Here is an 8,727-nt window from a genome sequence, read left to right as displayed (position 1 = left end):
AACACAGAACCATTGTGTACAACACTCTATCACATCCACTGCAAGGTGAGTCAGCAAGAGAAGTGAATTGAACATGACATTACCAATTACTATGGCAGGAGAAGGTGCTAGGGCATGATGTATGAGGAACAGTACTCTCCTCTAGGAGGAAACCATGCATACTGTAACTGGAGCTGCATAGTACAGCATGTAGACCACAGTTTCTGTAACAAAGAATGATTGAATAAACAGTCTCTAGCATGGAAACCATGCATTTCCATACATAAGTTCATTATCCATTTTTTGTTCTGTATCCCCTCATCAATCAATCCCTACAGTTTGTACATGGTGGAAAAAATCACCAATTAAAGCTAAACTTTAAAACCGCTGTAGAAATAACACCACTGGTCAGAATGACATCAAATTGCAATGGAATATTATCAGAGAAAGGGGAAAACGAATGACAGAAGAAAAATAAATAGTTACAAAATGTAGCAATAGATTATGCTGTAAGCATCATAATTTAATAGTGGTCAACTGCAAATGACAAATAAACCATACAACAATGCCTAAGGTGTATGTTTGGCACTAAACAAACTGCACTACTCAGTGTGCATGGGTGTATAGGTGTGATACTGTTGGTTACATAAACACATCCACCATGGCAAGGTCAAATCACATCAGATGGGAAAAATCGGTTTCTAATTGTCCTGAGGCCAGAAACCACATAAAAAGCATCAATCAAAATCAAATTGGATTATTAATTTCCATGTGACTGGCTCAAAACATGTTCAATACGCTGTCCATGTTTTCCTGCAACAAGTTGAAATCGAGAAACAGCACATTACCACAACTGATAAAAGTGTTTCCGGGATCATGTTCAGAATGTGTTGCGCAGTGTGTGCCTTCAATAAAGTTAAGTTTGCAGTTGGAAAACTGAACACAACATCTTTCAGGTAGCCCCACAGCCAGAAGTCACATGGATTAAGATCAGATGATTGGGATGGCCAGGCTGTAGGGAAATGGCGGTTGATAATTCTAGAATTTCCGGAATGATGCTTCAGCAGCTGCTTAACTGAATTTGCAATATGCGGGGGTGCGCCATCTAGCATAAAAATGATCCCATCCATACATCCACGCTGTTGGAGAGCTGGAATGACATGGTTGCAAAAAAGACACTCATAACACTTACCAGTGATGGTACAGGTAACAGGACTGGAAGCACCTGTCTCTTAAAAAAAATATGGCCGTATGATAAAAGATGACATAAACCTGCACCACACAATGACCTTTTCACGATGAAGTGGTACTGGTTGATTTGCATGTGGATTGTCCGTTGCCCATATTCTACAATTCTGTGTATTGACCTATCCTGTCAGATGGAAGTGGGCTGCGTCTGTCCACTAAATCTTCCATGGCCAATCATTTTCCGCTTCCGTGTGAGCAAGAAATTCTAAAGCAAAAGTTTCTCTTGCTGGCAGGTTAGCAGGAAGCACCTCATGCAAATGGGTAATTTTGAACGGATAGCAAAGAAGGATGTTCCATAGGGTTTTGTGCACCATGCTCGTGGGTATGTCCAATGTTCGGGCAATTCTCTGTGCACTACACGTTTGCACAACACTACTCATCTCCTCCTGCATTGCGGTGGCCACTGCTTTCACTGATGTTGACACTGTTCATTTCCTCCCTCTGCCAAGTTGCACACCAAAAGAACCCTTGTTTTCAAATTTATTGATCATTTTCTCCAGACCCACAGCAGTCATTGCTCCAACATCTTTTTTCAAATCCCTTAGTGTCCGGGACTTCTGCAGAGCAATGTGTGCACAGTCATGATTCTTGTAATATAACTTTACAAACAGAGCATCATCCTGCATTGAGACAGTGATACCGAATGTCGCAGACGTGAAAGGTGGAAAAGCCGTGTACCCTGAGTGTTTATACCAACTTCAATGGGTCATGCGCATGACAGGTGTTTTCATTTATGTATTCTGACACATACAGCGCCATCTATTGATCAATTTTCACAATGTCTTTTTTCTTCTGCCATATGTTTTCCCCCTTCTCTGATAATATTCCATTGCAATTCTGACCAGTGGTGTTATTTCTACAGCGTTTTGAAAGTTTAACTTTAATTATAATCACCTTGAAATACTGGGTGGTTATAATTAAAATTCTCTATTTAACACATTATAGCACAGAAACTAATTACCATTCAAGTACCGAACATGATAGCATTAATGTCAAGGACATGGCGAAGAGAAATAATACAGAATCAGTTCAACTGAAACACTTTTAATGCACTGCTTTGGCACATCATACCATTACATACCAGTACCATTACTCCTACAAAAGGGGCTCAGTATGGTGCCCATAGGTGTCCAGAAGAGTCTGAAAGCAACAGATTGCATTCTGTACAGCAGAGCGAAGCATGTCCGTAGGAATGCTGGCTACTTCTCATAATATACTGTGCTTCAGATCAGCACATGTGTGAATGTTCCCCTGGTAAACCCTATGGTTCAGGTAGTCCCACAATTAGAAATGATGGGGAGTGAGATCAGGTGATCGGCTGGCCAAGCATTTGGAAATGATTGGCTGATAATTCGATAGTTTCCGAATGTGTCTTGGAGATGCAGGTGAAGTTCACGAGCAATGTGTGATGGGGCCCTATTTGGTCCTTGAGTGCCAACCTATTCAAAAAATAATGGGCCTATGATGAACTTAGCCATGAAGCCACACCACATCTGGAGGTGAAAAGTCCCACAGTTGGAAATACTATGTGTTCATTTCACCTTTCAGAGAAAAATGAGCTTCATCTGCCCATAGGATGGTCCAGGACTAGGCCTCATCAACTTCAATCCTTGTGAGAAAGTGGAGAGCAAAGTCAACACATCATTGTGCATCCTGTGGTGCAAGCTGCTGTACAGTATGGATACTATTTGAGAATGTTTCAAAACACCTTCCATACAGTGGACCATGGGAAGTTCAACTGTCATGACACAGCATGTGCATTGCCTGACGATCGGGAATTGCATGCTACATTGTCTGCCATTGCATTTCATCAACCACCTGTGTTGCAACTGGTTGTCAGTCTCTTCATGGAGTGATGCCAAGTTCTCCAGCTGATTTAAACTTCTTCATCATGCTCTGCACAGCAGGTGGAGAAAGAGGACCTTTCTATAATCCTTTCAGAAGTCGATATCCTCTAAGTGCAGCTGTAGCATTACTGTTGTTTTGATAATAGAGCTTCACCAATAATGCCCTGCTCCTTTTTTCCATGCTCATGTTGACACATCTACAAGTGCAGTTCAAATTGGTCAGGTGTATGAGACTATGAATCATGATGACTGATCACAGCATGAGGTGGCCACAGTTGGGAGTGGACATTGGCACTGTGATGCATGGAAATCATGTGCCCCATACTCTGGACATTAATGCTACCAAGTTTGGTACTCATACAGTAATTAGTTCCCCTGTTATGTTAAATAGGGGAAGTTTAATTATAATCACCCAGTATATGGGGGTAACGTTGTTACCAAAAATCTCAAGTCTGATTTGTTGTCAAATATGGGGTGTCTAAGAATCATTCGTACTTGGTTTGCTAGACAATCAAATCAAACAAGTTGTATGAATGAGTTTTACTACAAAAAGAAAAGAGACAATACTTAAGTTTCACAATTACATAAAAGTGTCGTAAGCAAAGGGCGACATACAAAATAAGCAATATTCTTCAGTATAAACAGTCACAAGTCTGTGCTACATAGAAGTTACAAGCAAGCTAACTATCGTTGACACTTCTATCCAAGTCATTAGTCTTGAAGCTGTTATCGGTCTGGGACATCGCCAGTCGGTTGTGGCACTTATGTCCCCTTTGCATAGTGGCCGCTGCTGTTGTATTGTCATTCTGGAGAGGGGTCGGTCAGCGTTCAATTGACTGATGTCTTTTCGCAGCCAACTCTCCTCTGTCATTCCCGACTGTCATGCTGGTGCTTGACTTTACGCCATAACATTCCTTCGCCCCCCCCCCACCCCTAACCCTCCGAAAGCGACGTATTTGGGCCATGACAATAGGAGAGGAGGCTCTGTGTGACTGGATGCTGTGGCTGCAGGGGAAATCAGACTTCCAGCTGTACCCCACCATCTGGCCTTCACTCTGGTGTTGGAAGGTGTGGAAGTTGAATTCACACAACAGGGTACGGACTTGGATACCCACTATGGGTCTCTGTGCTCCGGCATGTGAGTAGCATGTGAAGTCCACAGCCAATCGCGTTTCCTGTGGTCAAGTAATTTTGCAGCCACGGGGTGCTACCCCAACAGTCTGGTACTTACCATAGTTCGCGTGTGCATTATGGCCATATTGCATTCCAGTTCTGTGTGTTAAGTACAAACCGTCGGTGTTTGGAGTGTCCCTGCATTGTTATTGTCTCACCATGTTCATCACCTCAGTTCTTGCTTGCCTTGTGTTGTGTCCTGGTCAGTTGTCGTGTCTGTCATCCCCTGCTTGTTCGTCTGCCACATCTGTTTGTTGTTAGCAATACCTCCAGCGGTTCCCCCATCTGGTGGCTTTGTGTCTCCATTCTCTCTCATGTGCCACCCGCGGTTTTAACATTGGTGATGAGGTAAGAGGCTCGGTAGCATGGAGGCTAAGTTAGTCTGTCTCCTGGAGCAACAGCAGCAGCAGCAGTGCCAGTTAGACGTCTTACAGCAGTCCTTGCAGTTGCTGATGGACAAAGTCATGACACGGGATGCCCCACTGCACCACCTCCCGGATGTCCTGTTTTTTTATGCTTCTCCATGTTCACCATCATTTCTCCCCTTTAACGACGCTAAAGAAGACTGGAAAACATACTTGAATCATCTGAAACAACATTTCACAGTGTTTCAGGTCATGGCTGACTTCCTACAGTGGTCGTTAGTTCTGCCCTGCGTATCTCCAGACATATTCTTTCTGCTCCACAAGTTGGCACTGTTGTCAGAGCCTGTGGCTCTCACCTTTAACAAGATATGTGTGCTGCTGAGTAACTACTATTCCCAGCGACACCATGTTGTGGCATCTCGGATTGAGTTCCACCAGTACCTTAAACAGAGCGGTCAGTCATATTGTTCTTCGGTCATGGACTTGCAGGGTCTCCGCAGCAGATACAACTTCACTTGCAGTAATCAACATTGCAAGGCATTGTATGCAGACTCCTTCATTTGCGACATTGTCATTCAACTGGCACCTGATCCAGAGGTCCACATGGCTGCATTGAAACTCAACAACCTCTCGCTGGAAGACATTCTGCACATAGCCCACTCCTGTGAAATCGCACAACTGGCAAACGAGCGTCTCATGTTGAGACATGTTCCACATCCACGAGGATCTCCTCAGCACGGATCTATGGAATGAAAAACTAATCTAATCTAATCTAATCTAATCTAGGCCATAGGGGAAAGCAGTAGAGTCCTCCCCGCAGGCACCTCCCTTGCAGTATTGGCGTGGTACAGCCCACAGAGAGCAATGTCATTGAGAATCCTCCTCGTCTGATGTCTCTATAGCTTTGGAAACACCGGTCACCCCTTGTTAGCAGTCGTGTGGGTCACTACTGTCTTGCCTGCAGTGCTTTTCTGCCCACTCTTGCGGAAACTGTCCCCATCGCTGGAAGACATGCATGCTCTGTCAGAAAGATGGACATCTCCGATCTGTCTGTCACAGCCACTCAACCCTCTCCAGCCCCTCACTCACGGGACATCAGGATACCATGCACATGCTGCAGTCAGTTGTTCCGCTGGACGCCCCACTGATGTGGAAGTTGTTCCTCATACTCTGCATTTTTAACATAGACTTTCGTTTCAAGGTCGATACGGGAGCCACTGTCTCCTTGATCAATCTGGTGATGTACACACAGTTGGGTTCCTTGGAGCTTTCTCACACCTCTTGGTGATTGTTCGAGTATGCAGATGGTTCTATCACCCTCTGTGGACAGTTCTTCATGCCAGCCAGCTATAAACACGTTCCCCAGCTCCTGACCCTTCTAGTGGTTGACCATCCCTCGGCTTCAAACATTTCTGGATTTGATGCCCTCACACTGTTCAGCTTTTCGATTTCTGATGAAGTTAAGATCTTTTCCACTGCCAGCCCATTCCAGGATATCTATGATCTGTGCTCAGTCTGTGCCTCTCCATTTCAATCTGACTTAAGAGAGTGCTTAGGACTTCCAGGTGCACATTGCTCTCTGGCCGGATGCTCAGCTGTGGTTCTTCAGGGCTCGCCCCATTCTAGTGGTCTTCTGTCCAGCAGTCAGGCAAGAGCCCGATCTACTGCAGGCTGCTGGCGTCATTGAGCCTCTGAAAGCGAGCATGTGGGTGATCCTGTTAGTGGTGATCAGGAAACCCAATGGCTCCCTTTGCCTATTTAGGGATTTCGAAGTTACAATCCATGCCCAGTACATGGTTGAAACTTATCCCATTCCCTGGCAGGTAGACCTTCTCGCCAAAGTTGTGGGTGGCGAGTGGAGGCTTGCCACCAACTACCCTTAGATGGGGAATCCCAGAACATCATTGTCATCAACACGCCTTTCAAATTATATAAATACAAGCGCCTTCCATTAGGTATTTCCTTGGCTTCGGCCATTTTCCAGAGGTACCTGGAGCAGCTCACACAGCCCATTCTGGTTTGTGTGAATTATCTTGATGACATTTTGGTCATGGGCTGTACATGGGACAAGCATTTGCAAAACCTTCGTACCTTATTTCACACCCTGCAGGCTGTGGGCTTACGCTGGCTCAGTAAAGATGACATTAGTTCGTTGGGTCACAATGTTGCTGCCATCAACTCCCTTCCCTGCCCCAAGGATTTATTTGACCTCCAGGTTTTTTTGGGCAAGGTTAACTACTACCTAAAGGTTTTACCCCAGGTTGCTGACGTTGCATAGGCCCTCAATCGCTTGCATAGCAAAGGGGTGCCTTTCAAATGGACTCCTGCCTGTGATCAAGCTTTTCTCCATTTGAAAACTATGTTCAAGTCTGTCCCGTGCCTGGCTCCCTTCTATCTGGACCACCCATTGGCTGTGGCGGCTGATGCTTCAGCCTATGGTATTGAGGCAATTGAGGCAGTCCTGGCTCACAGGAATGAGGATAGGTCAGAACAGCCCATTGTGTATGTATGGATGAGCTCTTCATATTACATCTAGCTCTGTTATCAAATATGGGGTGTCTAGGAATCATTCATACATGGTTCGCTAGACAGTCAAATCAAGCAAGTCATATAAATGAGTTTTATTGCAAAAAGAAAGAGACAATACTTAAATTTCACAACTACTTAAAGTGTCGCAAGCAAAGGGCGACATATGAAGTAAGCAATATTCTTCAGTATAAACAATCACAAATCTGTGCTACATAGGAATTATAAGTGAGGTAACTAGTGTTGATGCTTCTATCCAAGTCACTAGTCTTGAAGCTGTTATTGAACTGGGGCGTCGCCAGTCGGTCGTGGCACGTATGTCCTCTTCACAAAGGGGCCACTGCTGTCACGTTGTCATCCTGGAGAGGGGTCAGTCAGCGTGCGATTGGCTGATGTCTTCTCACAGCCATCTCTTCTCTATCATTCCCGAATGTTGTGCCAGCACTTGACTTTATGTCATAATGCTTCAAATCTGAAACTTAATTACACCAAACTTATTCTCACACACTGACGTAGTTACATACACACCACCATGTTGCATGCTGCAGCTTGGAACTGCCAAGTAGCACAGAGCAGCAAATATGTAGACATGAAGCATAAAGATGTAGAATGTTAATAAGACTTACTTTATTTCAAAAGCTTTAAGCGTTTTCACATAAAAAATTCATATGCATTAATTTCCAGCATGCCCTCATATAATAATACATAAAGGGGAAGGCTGTTAGGAACAAACTCGGCTGATTTACTTTAAAATGTTACATTGTACTCTGGTAAGTATTAGGATGAACATAGACTACATATTTTAATATATATTTAATACAAAAATATATATAATATAATATAATATACTAAGGGTAAAAGATGTTAGCAAAAATTTCAGAAAGTTCTTGATCGATTTACTTCACATTTTTACATGACACTCAAATAAATATTCAGACAGACAGAGACTATATATTTTTTAAATATATACAGTATATAAATATATGTAATATATGAAGGGGAAACAATATTAGCAAAAATCTTGGAACATTCTTGACTGGTTTAATTCAAATTTTTACTCGATACTCTAATAAAGATTTGGATTGATATAGGCCACACATTTTTTAAAATTTTATGGTATATAAACCACATTTGGTTTTAACAGAAAACAGCAAAGGTGTGTTTATGGCTTATTGTCTTATGATTACAATACAACTTCAGAATATGAATTGTCTGAACCTCTGTAAGCCTACCCTCTCACAGATTAAAACTATATGAAATACTGTCATTGAAGTTATTATCCTCACAGATCCAGCAGCTGGACAGGTCTCTTTCCCAATGAAGGTTTTGTTTCGTATAACAATAAATAAGGCTCAAGCTCAGAGAGAGAAGGGGAGAGGAGATGGACAAAGGGGGAGAGGGGTGCAATGAACATAGGGAGAAGGGAGGAAGAGATGGATAGAGAGAGGGATGAGGAGGAGAAGGAGAGAGATAGGAGTTGGACAAGTTCAAAGAGAGGGGGAAGTGATGGACAAAGAGAGGGGGAGGAGGAGGAGAAGGGCAAAGAGAGAAAAAGGAGGGGTTGTGCAGAGAGAGCAGTGAGAAGGAGA

Source organism: Schistocerca serialis, chromosome 3 (genome assembly GCF_023864345.2).
Source record: "Schistocerca serialis cubense isolate TAMUIC-IGC-003099 chromosome 3, iqSchSeri2.2, whole genome shotgun sequence".
NCBI classification, from domain to species: Eukaryota; Metazoa; Arthropoda; class Insecta; order Orthoptera; family Acrididae; genus Schistocerca; species Schistocerca serialis.
The sequence above is the reverse complement of the archived record's forward strand: the minus strand, read 5'-3'. Positions refer to the sequence as shown.